General features: G+C 39.6%; 1 long non-coding RNA gene across 1 annotated transcript in view; it reads left to right on the plus strand.

Moving 5' to 3' along the window:
• The first annotated feature begins 821 nt into the window (after positions 1 to 821).
• The window catches only part of LOC131814082 (uncharacterized), a 50,398-nt gene continuing 31,129 nt past the window's right edge, over positions 822 to 20,090 (plus strand). The window contains exon 1 of the long non-coding RNA XR_009347122.1: positions 822 to 899. This is a non-coding gene — a long non-coding RNA (uncharacterized LOC131814082). The remainder of the gene's footprint in view (positions 900 to 20,090) is intronic.

The raw sequence follows: 20,090 nt of genomic DNA on the forward strand, positions 1-20,090 counted from the left end.
TCACGTTTGGATCTTCTTTGTCACGTTCTAGTCTACCTGAATTAATATGCCCTTCAAAACAGTGAAGAATTTGGCTCATTATATTCCTTATTAGCTAATCTGGCTATAATGGATTTGTTGGTTTACTGATTACAAATGGAAGTAATTTGTAACATTTTGTTGATTGAAAATGTGCTAGCCCCTCCTATGCTGTGATCTTTCCCTTTGATTAAGTGGGATTTTAAAGGTTTAAAATACTGTAGTCTTAAAGGATATTCTTCAGAAAGATTAAGAATTCTTCAGGAAGAGAAGAGCACTTGGCAAGTATGTGAGTTAATGTACAAAACTGACGAGGTCACATGAAGGTGATTTCTTCATTGATAGAAACAACTTCTTTGCTTATAAATAAAAACACAAGATACCCAGTATGTTTGAAACAATTGCCTAAAGGAGTGGCTATTAAAAATGCAGTTTTACACCTCCTTACCCCCAGTGTAAAGCCTGAGAATCTTGGGGTTGGTGTCTGGAATCTGGACATCTGTGTCTTAATGAAGTTCTCCAAGAGACCATTATGTCTATGAAAGTTAGGGAACCACTAGTTAGTTCCACAGGAACTTCCAGCATCAAAGCGCGGTATCAGTCGTTCCAGAAAGGGTGTTCCTTATTGAAGGGGAACCCAGATGTTTGCTGAATTTGCAGTTTCTATCTATCTTCATGTTTTTACTTTTGTTTTTGTTTTTTTAAAGGAACTTCTGATTATTCTCAGAAGGCCTGAGAGTTCTCTTCCGGCCGATTCATTCTCCACAAGGCAGTCATGCTATCTTCCTTCCTCTTTTCCTCACTTGCCTGTTTTACTGCCTACCCCACCTATGGGAGGGGCCCTGTGGCCGTCCCCAGTCAAGGCAATCCCAGTGTTCAAGGTAAGGCGATGCGTAGTCTCGGTGTGCTGATTTCTGGGCATAATCTCAAGGAGGCTCCAAGACTCTGAGCCAAATTTACAACCTCTGTCCTGTTAACCTCTGGATTCAAAGTCCCGTGCTCTGCCTGAGCAGCTCCATGGGCTTGAAACCTCTGTCTCCCAACCACCAGGCTCTTGGACCTGGCACAGAGGGCTCAGCCTGAAGGAGAATTTATTCCAGCCTTGCCATTTTTATCCATTCTCCCCACACTCTCAAAAGTTCTACCTTTACCCAAATGCATTGTCACTACTTAACAGATTTAAAAAGGCTCTTTTTTTTTTTTTTTCTTTAAGACTGGAACCCTGTACATGTTTTTTGTAACAAGTAGATTTAAATGAGTGCCTTAAAAAGAAAGCAAACAACAGGCAGTTTTCATACCTTGACATTAGCATAATTTTTTCAATCACAAAGACATGTAGGGCTCCACATGATTTATTGGAAAAATAATGTGGATAATAGAGCAGTCATATCCTTCAATATTATCAGTCAAAAGAGATTCAATGTGCTACAAGGAAGGGAGCTTGAATATAAAACTGAGAATAAGAGGAAGCTGCCAAAGGTCCTTCATATAAAATCTGTTAAATATTTACCAACTGGTCCCTTTCCCCACAAAATGAGCCCTGGTTTGTAGCATTTGCCAATTTCTGTTGTATAAATATTCCCATCGTGATTGATTTAAACTACCAATATGACTTCAACTGGCTTGCAAAACTTCTGTATTTAATAATTGGCCCTTGCTAGCTGGTGGGAACACTGGTGTGTTTGGAGAACAGGATACGGGAGTGATGGAGGTAAAAGTCCATTTTATAACATTCTGGGCACAGGGATAGTTGGTTTATTGGCTTCTCTCAAAGGCAATATGGGCGTCGTTGTGGGTCACTTCCCTAGGAAGACTGGTTAACACAATGGTCTCAGTGGGGCAGTACTTCCTCCTGGAGGATTTCTCTACTGGGGAAACTTGTGGGGATGATTTTTGTCACAATGAGCTGGGGGCCATGAAGACTGAGTAGAAGCCAAAGATCTTAGACATCCTGCGAAGGTCAGATCCTTATGACAGAATAAAAAATTATCCTGTGTTTTATAGATTTCTGATGTTTTTATAGAATTATCTTTTAGGTTAAGGAAAAGGAAACTTAAAATGATCTAAGCCTCAGGGTTAACTGTTCTAGGCTTCATTTTTGGTGAGGCTTTAATAGGTATAATGGAATTTCCAGGAATACACATCTTAATGTAAACTGAGGTATGTTTGTATTTTTTGGTCTAAAACTTTATCAGGAATGGCTTGGCATCCCAGTTCAGGACAGGAACAGCACTCATGGGGTCTGAGTCTAAAGTAACATACCTGTATCAGTCAGGTCTGTAACTACTGCAGCCACCCTGTACCCATGTTGAATGTAAACATTTCACACATATTTAAGAGTATTATATATGCAAGTACAGAAAATCGTAAAATTCTTTCAGGATGAGAAAAGAGGCATTGCACAGTATAGTAGAATTTATATGGGGAATATCACTGACTCCTCCCAAAATGCGCTTGAATTAATGTCCAAACTTGTCCTCCTGAAATCAACTCCAAGACCAAGTGGATGGCATGTAGCCTAAGGGAGAGAGGGAAATTGGGCTCTGTTTCAAGCTACCGTGGGAAAGGTAACCAGAGTTTAGGTGGTCTAAGCTCTTAAATTTCTTGGAATGTGATAGGACATAGAAACTTAGTATTAAAACTTTTTTTTTTTTTTTTTGGTATCACTAGAAGCGACCATCCCTATGACTACTTACAGGGATACATTAAGTCACAAGAGGAGGATAAAATGAGTATGTGCATAATTATATAAAATTACTATGGCATTAGGAAAAGTATGAAAAAATTCAGTTTGGTCTTGTAGGGTTACCTAACTTGTGCAAGTATGTGTGTATAAATATGGAAGTCTGTGAGCTCCTTGAGAATTTGGATCCCTAGCAGTAATAAAGTCGCTGGCCCAGAGTAGGAACTCAATAAGGGCTTCCTACATTGACGCATGTTAGAATGAATACTGCTAGAATTGTGGAAAATATTTGGGTACAATAGAGGATTTAACTAGCTGGTGCTCTACGGAACAGTGAATGCTACTGTAGGGCAATACTTGCCAAATTTTAATGGGTGTAAGTCTTATTAAAATACAGACTGTGACCTGATAGGTCTGAGATGGGGCCAGAGGTTTGCATTTTTGCGAAGTCCCCAGCTGATGCCCTGCTGCTTCTCTTGGCCCACACTTTGATTAGCAAGCTTCAAGGTTTCCGGAGGAATATCTTTGCTGCTCTGCACCTGCACGTCAGGGCTAGTACTTCCAGGGAGAGAAAAGTTATGGGAAATACCTTCTACTTTTTTTACTACTTCAGATGAGGTGAATATACTCCAGTTGGCCCATTGTGGTGTGGAAAACCGTTAGGATTGTTTCCTCCTTATGGTTATTTGTGATCACAAAGATTGGTGTACCTACACATAAGCAATGTGTCCGTTCTACACCTAAGCAAGAATTTCTCTAGGGTGTATCTACACATGGGAACTTACTGGACTGTAAGATCAGTGAGTGTTCATGTCCAGTCCTATTCCACGGTGGTGGTGCTCGATTCTCTTTCCATCAACACCTCGGGTATCGCCTTTGACTCCTACTCGCCCAAACTTACTACTGCCAGACGTCCTGCGTTTCGCAGCCTAACGAGTATGCAACAATGTCTTGTCTTGATTTACATCTTAATGACTTCTCAGGAGGTGGAGAATCTTTTCACATGTTTTTGGGGTATTTGCAAGGATGACGGTTCATATCCACTACTACAGAATTTGAGAAACTATTGTTTTGGTTGTATGTGTTGTACCTTCTCTTTTTTGTCTTCCATACTTTTTTTTATACTTCTAGTGTACAGAAGTCTTAATTTTCATTAGAGATAAATTTGTAGAGAAGTGAGTTGGGGGGAAATTGGTGGGGGAGATAAACCATGAGACACTGTGGACTCTGAGAAACAAACTGAGGGTTTTGGAGGGGAGGAGAGTGGAGGGGTTGGTGAGCCTGGGGCTGGGTATTGGGGAGGCACAGATTGCATGGAGCACTGGGTGTGGTGTATAAACAATGAATTTTGGAGCACTGAAAAAAATTTTTAAAAAGCATGCTTCAAAATGTTTATCATTAGGAAATAAATTTGTTCTAGGTTTTCATAAATATCTCTATATTATCAAGGAGTCTCATTTTTGGGGGTGCCATTTTTGTATCCTGAATGGATGTAATAAAATACATTTTCTGCATCTATTGAGATGAATATGTGGTTCTTTGATCCTTTAATTTTGGTGAGATATACCTACAAGTTTTTATTACTTAAACCTCTCTCCCTTCCCACTATAAAATCAGCTTGGCCACATGTGCGCGTTCCTGCTTGTGTGTGTGTGTGTGTGAGAGAGAGAGAGAGAGAGAGAGAGAGATTCTGACTCCATTTGGTTTGCTAATACATCATTTAGGAATTTTGCTTTAAGGTTGCTTAGTAAGATTGTTCTAGTCTTCTGATCTCCTGCCATGTTCTGTTCTTTCTGCTTTGGGATCAATATATAAGCCTCAGGGTACACACTGAAGAGCAATCCTTCTTTTTCTATTTTCTGAGGAGTTTATATAAATGTGAAATAGTATGGAAAAGTCCTATAAAACCATTTGGGCCAAGTGTTCTTGTGAAAAGTTTTTGAACTGTTTCTGAAAGTTTATTTTTAATTAATTAGAACCCTTTGGGCTTTGTTTCTCCTTAACTCTGTTTTGAAACTTATATCAATAAATTGGAAAATAGACAAGTTATTAGAAAAATCTAGAATCATTCATAATATTCTCCTCTCCTTTCAGTTTGAGTGTATCTTCTTTCATAGAATGGAATGTTTCTGCCTTCTTTATGACATCGCTACCATTCTCACTAGAAGATGGTCTGTTCTTTTAGTTTTCTTGAAGAGTGAATTTTTGGTTTTGTCAACTCTGTATTGCATATTTCTTATTCTGTATTATCTCATTTTCTTAAAATGTTTGGATTGATTCTGTTGCATGGTGTCTAACTCATTGTGTTAAGATATCTGTCCTATCATTTCTTTTGTAGTCATTTAAAGTCTAATGTTCTTTGAAATACTACCTCGTTCAAACTTGCAAGTGTTAAAATGTGTTTTGATTGTTGATTATAAACACTTCTTTATTTCCATTGTTTCTATCGGTTTAGAGGGTCTCAGATTTTCCAAACAGAGGGATTTTTAATTTGACTTTTTGTTTTTATTACCTAATTTTTCTTTGTGATCTGAATCCTTTTAAAATTTTGACTTATGAACTAGTATGTGACAATTAAAAATTGCACGTAGTCTTGAGAAAAGTGTGTATTCTCCATGAGACATTCTGGGGAAATTCATTCTGATAAGATTTTTATCTTTTATAGGTTTCCTATGTTTTTTCTATTTTTTTTTTTTTTTTTTTTTTTATCTTCTCACCCCATCAGTTGTGAGATGAATCGTGAATTTGTCCGGATCGCCCTACAGTTCTATAGGATTTTCCTACTTTTTTTTTTTTTTTTTTTTTTAATAAATCTGGCTATGGGAATGATGTCTTCACTTGACTTTGAAGGGAAGGGGCATACCTGATCACTTCCTTATGTCAGCTGCTGAATGAATGAATGAAAATGGGCTGGGAAGGCTGAGCAGATTTATTAATCTTTCTGTACAAATATGAAATAACAGTCACAGGAGATAATCCTGAAGACTGTACAGGAATGGATTATGCCTGGCAAAGCTTTCCATTAGCTATCAATTCACAATAGCCAAAGATCTTGTAACATTAGTGAAGGACCTTCCATCAATTCATGTTTCCTATCATCATGGGTTAGGGTTTCAGGGAAAGCAGTGGGAGTTCTAGAATTTGGAGTCATGCCTGTTAGTTAAGTGAAAGGCATTTCACACATTTGCTTTTATCAGTTTATTCATGCTGATAGGTGCTTTTAAAAGGAATTCACAGCTCATGAAAGGCTCTGAATGAAAAGATCCAGTGAACAAAGTCTTCTGTTTATCTATAGAATGTGCCTTAGGATGGATATCAGGAGCCCCACAAACTTCTCTGTGTTTAAAAGCATAAATGGAGGAAGAGTAGTCAAGATTACTTTTTATGGAACTTGAGTCCATTAGATTAAATCAGCATTTGGGCCCATACATAGCTTCAAGGGACATTTTTAATACCGAGGCTCATTTTATAGGAGAAGCTAATTATTTAAATCAGTTGAAATTCGTTTCAAATTTTCAGACACATTCAAGTTTGATCCAGTTGAAAATCCTTGTAATTCTGAACATGGCTCTTCGCAAGTTTCAAATCAGTAACATAACTGCTTGAGAAAAGAAAGCTCGGCCCTACATTTATCATCTTTAGCATGTGTGCATGAATAATCTTACAGAACATTCAGTATACTGATGCTGTTTTAGAACTTCTCATGTTCACTGTTCAGTAGTCACTGCCCTATTGATTGGCCATTAGATCCCCTTCTTTCAACACCCACAAGTCCCCAGAGCTGTTCGTTCTTCTTGCCTGGAAGGAGAAGTTATTTTAAACAGTAACATAAGTTACTGAAAATAGGTATTAAACTCATGCAGATTCTTTGAATGAAGCAGGAAGTAGTAAAGTGGAGCTGAGAACTATTTCTCTGATAATCCTTTCATGCTGGAAAAATACCTACCAGGGTCCCTGGAAATTTTTTTCTGAATTTTCATAACGCGCTCAAAAATGCAAAGGGATGGCTAATGTTGTATTTGTGGAAAATGCTGGCATATTGTCTATTCTAATCCTATTCCTTCAAGAAGACTCAAGGTTTCCATGGAGTCCAAATTTCTTTTGATGGAACATATACCAGTTTGGCTGCTACTTTATGAGCTGTGAGTTTCTTATCTGTGATGGTAACTAATCCTAATAAATGACAGGTTCCTAATTTTAACATCTTCTTAAACCTCTTAAATTATTGTCTGAAAAGCATAACAGAGTTAGTCAAGCAAACCCATTAGAGAAATAGAAATGATATGTGTTTTAGAGGCTTGGCTTTATTCTTGGATAGGTAGTAATCAGAACTGAGGGGTGCCTGGGTGGCTCAGTCCGTTAAGCAGCCGACTCTTGATTTTGGCCCAGGTCATGATCTCAGAGTTGTGAGACCAAGCTCTACATCGGGCTCTTTGCCAGCTGTGGAATCTGGTTGAGATTCTCTTTCCCTTTCTTCCTCTGCCTCTCCCCTCTGCCCACTCTGTCCCTCCCTGCTCCTGCGAGTATTCTCTCTCTCTCTCTCTCAAAACAAAACAAAACAAAACACCCCAAGAAAAGAGTCTATCTGAACTAAGAAAGAATCTATCAGGTTTTAATCTGTGAACTTCTGCAGGAACAGTTCTCTTAGGTCCATCCCTCCACTTACTTGAATTAAAGTGATCCCTGGGGGGGCCAGTTAAGCCTCTGTGTTTGGATCAGGTCATGATCTCAGGATCCTAGGAGTGAGCCCAGTGTCTGTCTCCCTGCTCAAGGGGGATTATCCTTCTCCTTCTGCAACGTCGCGCCACCGTTCCCAACTCATGCTCTCTCCCTGTCTCTCAAATAAATAAACAAAATCTTAAGAAAAAAAAAAAAAAAACCTCAAGCTTTACATTACTTGTGAACTTTCACCTTAATTTATTAAGGTTATAATTGATGTATGAGTTTCAGGTGTACAACATGATATATTGGCGTATATCACGAAATGATCACCATAAATTTAGTTAACTTCTGTTACCGTACATAATTGCAAAATTTCCCATGGTGAGAATCACCTTAATATTTCTTAATATATTTTGTTGAGTTTTTAAATTTTTTCTACTTTAATGCATATTTCCCTTAATATATAAGTACCCTTCCATTTAAGGCAGACCATAACTTGATATAACTTCAACCATGTTCTCATGTATTTAAAACTCTCCTGCTTCATTTCTCATTTTTGTTACTATTGAGCTATTAAACCATCTCTCTACAGATCTATAGTGATCATTACTAATTCTTTCTTCATCATGGGCATGCTGGAGGTAGATTATGTTGGATGACACAGGACTATAAGTGCCCTCGAAGACAAGGACCGTGACTATCCTGATCAGAAAACACATGCAGGTAGTCCCACAGTGTCCAGCATATAGTAAGTGTTCAAGGACTGACCAAAACAATCATGAGGGTAATGGCTAATACTCCTCACCTGTTTCTGCACACAGTGTGGATTCTTAATGCATATGTGCTCACTTTTTCTGTATTTAGTGTTCACAGATTTTATTACAGTACAATAACAGCAGTACAGTACAGCACAGTAACAGCAACAACAACAGCCCACACTTACCTGCTGTTTCTGTCCCAGCAGATGGTGGGGCTCACGGTCCAGCAGCAGAACTGAGGAGAGTGGGATTGGGGAATAGGAGGGCAGAGATCTAGGCACACAAACTCTATACAGGGACTGGCAGTTGCTGCCCCAAGTCCCTTCTGGGCCAGCAGTTCTCAGAGAGGAGTGGATCAATGAGCTCTTTCATGGCCAGGTTGGGGGTGAGCTGTTCCTGGGTCTGGGGCATCTGGGTGTCAGGGACAAAGTGGCCTCCACACTGCAGGTGCTCCACCTTGTCCTAGGTGATGTCACTGGATGTGATGCACGGTGGCTCCTGCATTAGCTCAAAGCTGATTGTGCCACACAGGTAGTTGGGGATGTCTCACTTCTTTCTCTTCTTATTCACCTGGGAGAAAATGTCATCTAGGTCTGCTGTGTACTTGTTCTGCTCAGCCTCAGTGTGGGCCTGCTGGGCCTGGATGTGGCCATTGAGTTTTGCACGCTCGTGTTCTTTTCGGGGCTTCCATTCTCCTCCTGCTTGCCTTTCATGGTGCTGCATGACACAGGGTCAGCTCCCAGACTCTGCAGCCAGCTTGCCCTGTACCCACAATCAGCTCTATCAGGTCCAGTAATCCACCACACACACACACACACACACACACACACTATATATATATATATATATATATATATATATATATATATAGTAATTTTTAAACAAGCTAGAGTAAATAGAAAAGCAGAAGAGATATTATCCCAAGGAGGAACAAGAATTTTGATTCCTACTTCTAATAAGATAAATGAAGCCACAGATTAGATCAATGCCTTATTCAGGGTCAGTCAGGGCAGGGCAGGAGCTGATGGGGGAGTAATTCGCTGATAAGTGGGTTTGTCTGTCCTGCCTGTATTTTTCTTCCAGGGGGGCACCTTCAACATACTTTTCTCTTCATGCCCTCCCCCAAGCCCATAAGGTTACAAAGCTCTTTATGAGGACTTAGGTTCTGTTTTGCCTTGAATTTTTAGACCTCAAAGCAAACGTAGCTTAAATACAACTCTGTCGAATGTTAGGGAGAAATGCTTTTGAGGACCAGCAGTGTGGATGTTCCCCTCAAGGATGAAAAGGTGGAGGAGTCTCTGAGGTACACTATAGGGCACAGCAGGACCCCATGTAGGGTAGTTGATTCACTAGTCTGGTAGGCTAGTCTTGGGACAGTCTGCCAGGCTCTCCATAGACTTCCAGAGCTTCGGCCACAGGATGGAGGTGGCAGAGCTGCCTGATCTGAAGGGCTAGCAGCAGGAGACTCTCACTGACTTGGTGATAACAAGAGTGGGTTGATAACCCTTTTTGAAAGTAGCCTCCAGCTCCTTGGTCATGCAGAGAACTCTGGGATCTTAGAAAAACCCTGAGAGCAATCCCATGAGTAAAGAGGATGGATTTTCCTGCTGGTGAGTTCAAATAGGGCATTAGAGTCAAGTATAAATTTACTAAAGAAGAGAAAAAACGACAAAGAACCATTCTTTTGTTTTGTTTGCAGGCGGGGGGGATGACTTATTGCTAACTTTATATTCTTCATGTATTTTCTTCTGTGGCACCTCTGTGTAAAGCCCTGCTCTGTTCCTACTCTAGGACCTCTACTCCTTGCTGTATTAATAGTTACAGGTTCTGATTCACTAAAGCTTCTTTAGAATCAAAGTCAGGATCTCTTGGCATATTTACAAAAATACTCAGCCTCGAATTTCTCTCCCTAATGAAATATTTAAGTTGTGGCTGTGCTAAATGTACTCTCTTGCTTGGGGCAGACCTGAAGTATAGTATAGTAAAGGGAAGACATTTCCAAGTTGACCTTCTCCAAGAGAATCTGTTGATTTTGTTAGGTGAAGTGTTCCTGTTCCAAGTAACTTTTTTTGTTGTTGTTTTTGGATGGGATTTTAAAAGTTTACTTATAATTTCTATACCCAACATGGGTCTTGAACTCACAACTCCTATACTAAGAGTCAAATATTCCATAGACTGAGCCATCTAGGCACCCCCACCCCCAACCAGGTAACTAGATTTAATATATAAAAGCTTTATATGATTTGGGACTTTGGAAGACAACAGAAAGATCTGTCAACAACAAACCCATCCTCTGGGATGGGAACTCTATGCATAGGATTGTCCTTAAGGATGTCCTTAAGCATAACCACATAGTCAGCTGAGTACACCTGTGTGCAGCCACACCTGTGGCTGAGCCCACCTGTCTTCCTCAGGTCTTGCTTGAGCCCATTTGTCAGCTGTGGCTTGGAACGAACTCTCCCTCCTAAATGATCTCCTGTTTGTGGTCTTCTCCGTCATTCAAGACTGTCTACTCTTCTTAGCTTCAAGACATTTTTGTAATTTCATAAGTGTTCTCTCAGTTCATCAGAGTTCGATCCTTTGTACGGTCATCATTAACTTTAAAGTAAATTGCTTGCCTTCAGGAGGCTCAGACCAATAAGACCTGGGAAGCTGACCCTGTACCGGGCACACTCTCCTCTGTCCTTCCCGTGTGGGGAGAGGTAGCAAGGGGAGAGTCCGTTCCAGATTGAGTTTGATGATGCAAGGACTCCTTCCTCAGAAAGAAATAGTCTCTGGTAATACTTCCTGGTGTAAGTAAACCCTGAAAAGTAACCTGTCTCACATCTAGCCACTTTGTTTTCCTTTATTTATTCTTGCCAGTATAATTTTCTACTTTCAGAATTCTTTAGGACTAAAATGACAACCTATCAAGAAATCAACGAGTTAGAAAACAGAAAAAGCAATAAATCAAATTGTATGTGGGTTGCCATGAGAACATTGATGTACTGCTATTCGTCCGTAACGCCCTACAAGGAAGGACTCAAGTACACCTGATCAAGGTTTCCATGCTTGGTAGTTGTCACTCATTACTCTTTAAGACAAACAATGCTCATTCTTTTTTTTCTTAGGCTTCTAACACCTCTTATCTGATTGCTAGAGCAAGCAGAATGTCACAGATTCCCTTTGCATTTGTCATCATCTGCAGCTACTTTTTCTTAGGAACTCGATTCTAAGGAGTAAGGTTCATGACGGTTTTCAATCCCAGGCACCATCTAATACAGGCCAGAAAACAGTTGCTTCTGTTTCCTCAGATTTCTCTGCAGGAGGAAAACTCCAGAACAAGTGAGAATGTTCTAATTTCTTCACACCCAGGGATAAAACCTCAGGCCAAGAGCAGGAGAAGAAAAGGGATGCATGAGGAAGCTTTCAGGCTTACCTGTCTACATGACCCCACAATTCAGTAGGACCAGAGAGCTGTTGCTCTTGGAAATTGCTGGACTTACAAGTTCCTCTCCACCTGCTGGTCTCAGGTGATTCAGGATCTAGATCAGTGGGGATGCTATTGGTTTGTAACGTCTAGTCTCCATTTTCTAAAGCATTTAACAGTTTATAGGCCATTTCAGCTGCTCTTCATTATCTTGAAAAAGTTCTGTGGTTCTCCCTCACCCTCATTGCCATATATATATACCAGATCATTCTAGTTGCCTAGATGATGGTTTCAGCCAGATGTAGAATAGGCATATTTAAATAATTTTTCAGGGTTTATGCCTTAAATAAAATCTGTTTTTTTCCCATTCTTTTTTTTTATACAGTATGTTCCACTGAAATTACTGAATATTGAATGCTTAAAAAATGTGTTTTTCTTTTTCATAACTGCATAATAGTGCATTCTTTCTTTCCCCCAGAGATGTTTGTATGTTTGAATGTGTTTATTCAAAATCTTTTAATAAACCTTTGCCAAAAACTACCAGATTAACCTACAGTTATCTTCACGTAATACATAAAGACTCTCTGTCTTTATGTCTTTAGAACTAATGGCTATTTTCTAAAACTTTTCAGGAGAGTCCTTCAGAAAAGGTGTTCCTCTAGAAGTTATGTACTTCTAGAAGTACATAACTAGAAGAAGAAGAACTTCTTCTAGAAGAGTGTGGTGATTGTGGTCATAGACCATACCTCCAATTTTGAAGATCCTTGGGATGTTCCTGAATACCTTTGGGATAGCATCAGTTATAATAAGGCTTCTAAAGGAAAATCATTTGGGGTTCCAGTGTAAGGCCCCCAAAACCTCTGCCCCAGCCTCATCACGCTCACCGGTTCAAGAGCCCCTGTTCCCCCTTGCTTTCTCTAGGTGGGGAAAGAGGAGGGATCTACAATTCCAGAAGTCGCTTGTGCTAGTTTTAAAGGATGGGCTTCCGCATGAAGGGGTTGGGGAGGTTGGGTGAAGCTCCCAAAAGACCTAAGGACAAAGAAGTAGGAAGAGAAAGTCCAAACATGGGCATCTGTAAAATTCCAAAGCAAAGGGGCTTTTTTTTTTTTGTTTTTAAGGATTTTGTTTATTTATTTGACAGAGACAGAGATCACAAGTAGGCAGAGAAGAGAGGGGGAAAGCAGGCTCCCTGCTGAGCAGAGAGCCTGATGCGGGGCTTGATCCTAGGACCCCAAGATCATGACCTGAGCCGAAGGCAGAGGCTTAACCCACTGAGCCACCCAGGCGCCCCGTAACTTCTTGGCTTTCTTGGTCACCATTTTAATGACCCCATTTCCTCCGCTCCTCCTCCTTCTGTCCTCATGACTGATAACTGTGCACTGATGTGCTTGGAGAGAACTCTCCGTGGGTTTCTTGGTCTGTATGTTCTTTGAGGAAGGTGCCGATTGCCTGTTGTTGTGCACTATTTTGTGAAGTGTGTTTATATGGAGAACACTTTTGGAGATCGATCCACATCTCCCTGCAGAGCGAAGGGCAGGTATGCTTACTGCCCAGCAAGCTAATGTCTCCCGTGGAGTACTTACTGCCTCATAGACAAGATTCTGGTTCCTTTGCAGTTAACACCACCCACTGAACCAGGTGAACATCATCTGACTCTCCTGACACCTCCTGTGGGTACTGGGACTTAGGGAACCAGCATCAATGGTGGGCCTCTAGCAACAACAATTGCTAATAATACCAGGCTGTCCTTCTGTGACCCAGGAATCCTGTGCCTTTTGCCAGTATCCATGAAACTGTCACAGACTAACTTTAGTTTAAAATTCTTGACCCTATGTTTCCCAAGGGAATTGTGTAGGTTGAGATGGTCACAGATGAAGGGCAGAGGATAATAGAGGGAGTAGGAGGAGGGAAGAGCTTCTCTCTTGGCCTGCTGTCCCACTGTAGACCTTGCTCTGGGCCATGATGGAGTAACATGAGAAATGGGGACAAGGGCAGAGGGGGGGAGTGGGTTAGAGGGTGTGTGGCCCGAGGAGGAGGATAATCCTCCACCAGGTAATCCCAAGTGATTGCAGGCGAGATAGGATGTTCTGCCAACCTGAGCCTATTATGCCCATGTGGCTGATACCCTTGCTTGGCATCTTCTAGTAAAAGCTTTCATTTCTAAGGGAGACTTACATACTATTTACTAATTATCTTCAACTGCATATCATCTGTAGGAAGTGAATAAGTGACACCATTTACAGTAGGGGGAGTGTTTGGGAAATAATTGGAACTTTTTAAAAAATTTTATTTGACAGAGATCACAAGTAGACAGAGAGGCAGGCAGAGAGAGAGGAAGGGAAGCAGGCTCCCTGCTGAGCTGAGAGCCCGATGCGGGGCTCGATCCCAGGACCCTGGGATCATGACCTGAGCCGAAGGCAGAGGCTTTAACCCACTGAGCCACCCAGGCTCCCTAATTGGAACATTTTTAAGACCTATTAGCTTTGGACTCTGTGGTGCCTAAATTGTAATATATAGTGTAGTTCTAGATATTTTTTTTTCCTTGAAACTGGTAGTGGCCTAGGTACCCAAGGGCAGAACAATCCCTGGGTCAAGTTTCGTGTTTTGATAACAGTGAATTCATGGGAGCTTACTCTTGCACGTTTTCTCAAGTTCAGAAACATTACTTTTTCCCAAATATGACAATCGGAGTATTGTTCTCCTTGGTTCTTGAAGGCCAGGGAGAAGGATTTTCTTTTTGTTTATATTCAAGAAGGAAATTCTAACCTTCTTCTTTCTTCTTCCCTAGATATAAATATATTTCTGGATTCTCTAATATTTATGTAAAGAAAGAAAGGAAGCTGATTCGGAAGTAGGCATAATCCAGGTATTTAAAAACATTCAGAATACTCCCCCTTTAAACTCGGAAATGTCACAGTTTTATACTAGGTGCCTAAATGAAGAATAAAATACGTGGAAAAGTCCTAGGGTTATAGATGGTGAATGTGTGCACCGCTTTGGGGCAAGTAGTGTGGTTTTCACTCTGTTCACTTCAGGCAAAATGACCATCTTCATTTATTCCTTTCTCTTGCTTTGTTTTTAAATTCTCTCAAGTTGTGAGTTTTTACCTCCCTACGGGTCTTTGAGTGTGATGACACATAGAAGCTCTATTTAACTCTGTGGTTTTGTGTTCAGGCGGCGGTCCCTGAAGAACCCTGTCACCTCTGTCAGCGTGGAATTTTTGTTTCCAATTATAATGATTCTCCAAATAATTTGAAAGAACAATAATTAGATCTGGGTTTATTTTTTACTTTCTGTGTGTGGTCTTCTCCTGTAGTCTTCTAATTTAATCAAGTTGAGTTATTTCTAAGCTCCTAATTTGTACTTTTTTTGGGTACTGAAATGCTGACATTTTATTGACCTAATTCTGTAATTTTGCCATCCCAAGCTTATCTTACCTTGGACTTTGTTTCTTTTTGTCCTGTCATTTTCTCTGCACAGCTGGTCCTGTCTCCAGACCACCCATCTGGATTTAAGGTTTCATATTTTTGGTTCCATAACACAGCGTAGGAAAGGAGAGTGAACATTTAATTGATAGGGCAGACAATATGAAGCTTGCCTCATTAATTAATCAATTCAAATAGACTTCAGTGAACCTTGGGGTGACCTCCCATGTGCTCCCAGCCTCCGCTGATGTTTGATTATTTTACACCTGTCAACAAGAGTCAGCCGAGGAAGAATTTCTAGTCTATCAGCTGGTCGGGCCCAATTTGTGGAAAAGTCTGTCTCGAGTCCATGTGGCAGTGAAGCAACAGTGGGGCATGTAGGAACCTACACATTTGAGTGTGGATGGAGTTACCTGTGACCTGTGTGGGTTGAAGGTATCTGTTTAGACTTTCAGATGGTGCTATTGCAGACTCTGGAGCTGGTGGGTTTGGGAACATTAACACATCATATCTTTGCATCTGTCCAGTAGGGCCTATAATATCCACTTTTGCTTAACGGGTAGCTATCAACAAATAAGGCTTGTTTACGCACAAGGCTGCTAATTTGTAGATTTCAAGGAAAATTCATGAAAGCAGTGTTAACAGTTTTGAGATCAAATGGTGAATGGTATGGTATGGTATGGTGAATTGTAAAATATAAAATTTAGTGGTTTTCAGTACACTTACAAATGTGAGTGTTCATCTCCACAGTCTCCTTTTAGACCATTTCATCACCCTAAAAAAGAAACCCTTTACCCATTCTTAGTCACTGTCCATTCCCCTGTGCTGTTTGGCAACAACTAATTTTATTTCTGTCTTTATTTCTGATTTGCCTGTGATTTGGTATTTCACATAAATGGAATCCTACAACACCCGGTCCTTCTTGACGAGCTGCTTTCACTCACAAAATGTTTTTAAGACTTCTCCATGTGGAATGTTTTTAATCCTGTGTGGCAAAGCATTGTCATGTTTATGCCACAGGTTGTTTATCCATTCACCCACTAAAGGACCTTTGGATTGCTTCCAGTTGTTAGAACAACAGTGCACATTTCTTATATGGACGAATACATCCATTTTTCTTAAGTAATTAGGAGTTAAATGGCTAATTACACAGTGGTACACACTTACCTATGTAGCAAATTGCCATCCTGTCCTAGCCACAGATTTCACCCACACTTCAGGAGAGAAAATCATAGAAGGCCTTATACCAGGGGGTGCGACTCTTAGGGATTATCTTGGAATGTGAGCATAGTTGATATGCAGTATCCTTTTGGTATTTTGGATTCTACTTGTTAAAATCTGTTAGAATTTAAGCATTTATGCTCAAGACGTATGCTAGTCTTTCATTCTCTTGTAATATCTTCATCCTTTTGTTTCAGTGGTTATTCTAGAATTAAAGTGTTATTTGGGAAGTATAAAATCCCTCTTCCATTTTCTGGAACATTTTCTGTAAAAGTAAAATTATTTCCTAAACCTTTGGTAGAATTCAGTACCTGGATCTGGAATTTTCTTTGGGAGCAGACATTTAATTGCACATCTAATTTATTTAATAGATACAGGATCCTTCAGTTTTATTCGTGTGGGGCTGGGGGAGGGAGAGAGAGAGAATGAGTGTGGAATCAGCATGCTTTGGTGGTTTTCGAGGAATTTGTCCATTCCATCTAGTTTGTTGAATTCATTGGCACAAATTTGTACGTACTAATACATATGGAAGCTTTAGGGATATTCTTTCTCTTCCATCTTGATACTGGTGTTTTGTGTCATTTTACCTGATCCGTTTGTCCAGTGGTTTGTCAACTTGATTTTTCTAAAAAGAAATAATTTATAGTTGTATTGCTTTATTCCACTGGCTCACTTTTCTATTTCCCTAATTTCCACTTTGATCTTCACATCCACTGCTTTGATTTTTTGAGTTTGTTTGTTTGTTTGTTTTTGTTCTTCTAGTTTTTAAGATGAAGCGTTAGAGTCTTGATTTGGCAAGTTTTAAATTCTTTGGCAAGTTTTTCCCTCAGCAAATTTGTGGCATCTCAAAGATTTGTGATGTTTTATTCTGATAGGTCTTAATTCTCCTTTAGCTCGAAGTATTTGTTAATTTTGATTTTGATAGTTTTGACTCATGGATTATTTAAAGTGTTGTTTCCAAATATTTAGAGATTCTCCAAATATCGATCTTTTAATTTAATTTCATTGTTCTCAGAAAGTATGTTCTGTAGTTTAAATCTTCTCAAGTGCATTTAGACCTATCTTTACAGAGAAAGAGAATGTGTACAGGCATGTGCAAGAGTGAAGAAGAGAGAGAGGGAGAGAGAGTCTTAATCAGGTTCCACACCTAGCCCAGAGCCTGACACACAGCTCCATCTCATGACCCTGACATCAGGACCCCATTTGAAATCAAGAGTCCCATCCCCAACTGACTGAGCCACGCAGGCACGCCTGGACATGTCTTATGGTCCAGAAAGTGATCTATCTTGGTAAATATTCTGTGGACCCTTCCAAAGAATGTGTATTCTGTTGTGGGAAGGAATGTTGTACAAATGTCAATTAGACCAAGCCGATGGATAATATTATATAAATACTCACTGTCCTTTGTATATTCTGGTTCCATCCATTATTGAGGAGATACTAAAATCACTGTAATTGGGGATTTATTATTATACTTATAGGGTTTTTTGCTTTATGTATTTTGAAGTTCTATTGTATACATAGACATTTAGGATTTGACTGTGATGTGTCTTGATGATGTTTTCTCCATGTTTCTTTGCTTAGGGATTGTTGAATTTCTTGGATATGCAGGTTGATAGTTTTCATCAAATTTAGGAAAATTATAGCCATTTTTTAAAAATGTTTTTTGCCTTTAACTTCTCCTAATCTTCTCTCCTTAATGGACTACAAATATACATATTATACCACTTGAAGTTGTTCCACAGGCCACTGATGCTCTGTTTTTTTGTTTTTGTTTTTTTTATCTGTTTTCATTTCAGATAGTTTTATTGCTGTATATTCAGGTTCACAAATCTTTTTTTTTTCTGTAATATGCAATCAGCTATTAATTTCATCCAGTGTTTTGGATATTTTTCATTTTTTCAATCTCGGGCATTGTCATTTATATTCCCTAGAAGTTTGAGCTGGATCTTTAAAAAATGCTTCCCATGTTTCTACTTTACTTTTAAATATGTGGAATATATTTGCAATCTCTTTTAATGGCTTTCTCTGGTAATTCTAACACTCATATCAATTCTAGAGCATTTTTAATTGATTTTTATCACAAGTCATTTTTCCTATCTCTTTTATGGTAATTTGTTTGGATGCCAGACCTAGTAAATTTTCTCTTACTAGGTGATGGATATGGTTTTTAAGATTCAAGTCCAAAACAATGTTTAGTTTAAGGTTAAGTTTTCTTCATTACTGAGACAATGCCCTTCTGTGTCTTTTCCTCAATGCTTGTAAATCTTGAGGCCTCCCAGTCTGATGGTAGGAACAGGCATTAGTCTTGGTCTCATGCTTGTGCTGGGCACTATTGTTTGTAACCCCCTCTTGTGTCTCTTTCCTGCCTTTCAGGCAGTTTCCTGACCTGCATGTGCTGATCAAGCCAATAAGTGAAACAGTTGTCTAACTCACTTGTTTACTGACTTTCAGAGATCATTATTCTTTGTGAACTGATATCCACCATTTTGCTGACTGTTTCATATATTTTCATTTTTGTCTCAGATGGTAGAGTAAATCACATTTGTATTTCATCGTGGCTGGAAGGAGAAGTATAGGCTCTTTCTCAAAAAGCTGAACTTCACAGTGTGGCTCTACCATAGCTTATTTGCCGATTCCTTGTTGCTGCACCTGTGTGGTCTGAATTTTAGGGGCAAGCATAACTGTAGGAGAGAGTTTGAAAGTGTGGTAATTGACTCAGAGTGTAAATGTGTCCATGATTCTGATGTTTCTAGATTTCTCCCCATAGGCAGGTATTGTACCATTTTTGCATTCCCCTCTAGCAATGTTTGAAATGAGTATCTTTTCAAGGGCTGAGGAAATATACCAAACGGAAGAAATCTTCAGCGTCTAATGAGCATCTCATCAGATTTCATTCATATCTCACTCTCCTGATGGTTTTGTGGCATAAAAACAGAGTATCACAAGGCTGGGTCTGTTTGTAGAGTAGATGAGCAGCTCTCTTCTCCCAGGGCTAAGATCAGGGGGACTACCATACTTCATTTTCCTGGTTTTTATGTCATTTTTAAAGAAGCAATCTGATACTACATTTTCTCAGAAAAAGACCTTTCATTCTGTGAGTCAATTTCCTCTTCCTGAATTTGAAAATTCAGTTTATTTGATCACTTCTGAGAATAGATACTCTAAACATAACCCCCCTTCCAAGAACCTGGGGAGAATCTGAAAGTTCACCATGTCAAGTGCAAACTCCTCTGTAATTATATACCCCTCTCTCCTACATAGCCTTATCTTCTAGTGTTGTCCAATCCAGACTCTACGAGGTGATCTGTGTTGTAAGGTGGTGTAGAAGTATAGGAGACAATGAAGCAAGTGTTTTAAGAATGACAACACTTGAGTAATGCTTGTTCTCCAGATACATTCTTGATGTGTCCACATTCAAAATCCTCACTCACTTTATCCCTTACATTTGAGTTCTCTCATAATTCGATCTTGCAAACTCTAATCCTATTCATGGTACTGACTACCCAATAATAACGAGAGGAGGCTAGTCAAGCTACATGTTCAGATGTTCGGCAAAACAGTGGGGAAAGTTTATATTCATTGTTTCTTGTGACCAGAGTGGCTGCTCTTTAAAAGTGGCACTTTTCATAGCTTGGTTGGGTTTCTTTATGGTTCTCTTGGTTATGAGAGATCTCTTCTGCAGCAGAGAGGCCATCTATTGTAGGTTCCCTCCCTCCCTCTTCCCAAAATGTAAAATTACAGCACCATAAGTGGAAAATAAGAGGAATTAATTAAGGGAAGTTTAAAGATTATTCTTTACCTATGTATGAAGACTGGAATTGAAATGTTCAGACACAAAAATAGTTAAGTACTCTAATCAGTACAGTTAATATTTTTCTCTTTAAACAACTCACTTCTTCAGGAAAAAAATT

Source organism: Mustela lutreola, chromosome 13, assembly GCF_030435805.1.
Source record: "Mustela lutreola isolate mMusLut2 chromosome 13, mMusLut2.pri, whole genome shotgun sequence".
Lineage (NCBI taxonomy): Eukaryota > Metazoa > Chordata > Mammalia > Carnivora > Mustelidae > Mustela > Mustela lutreola.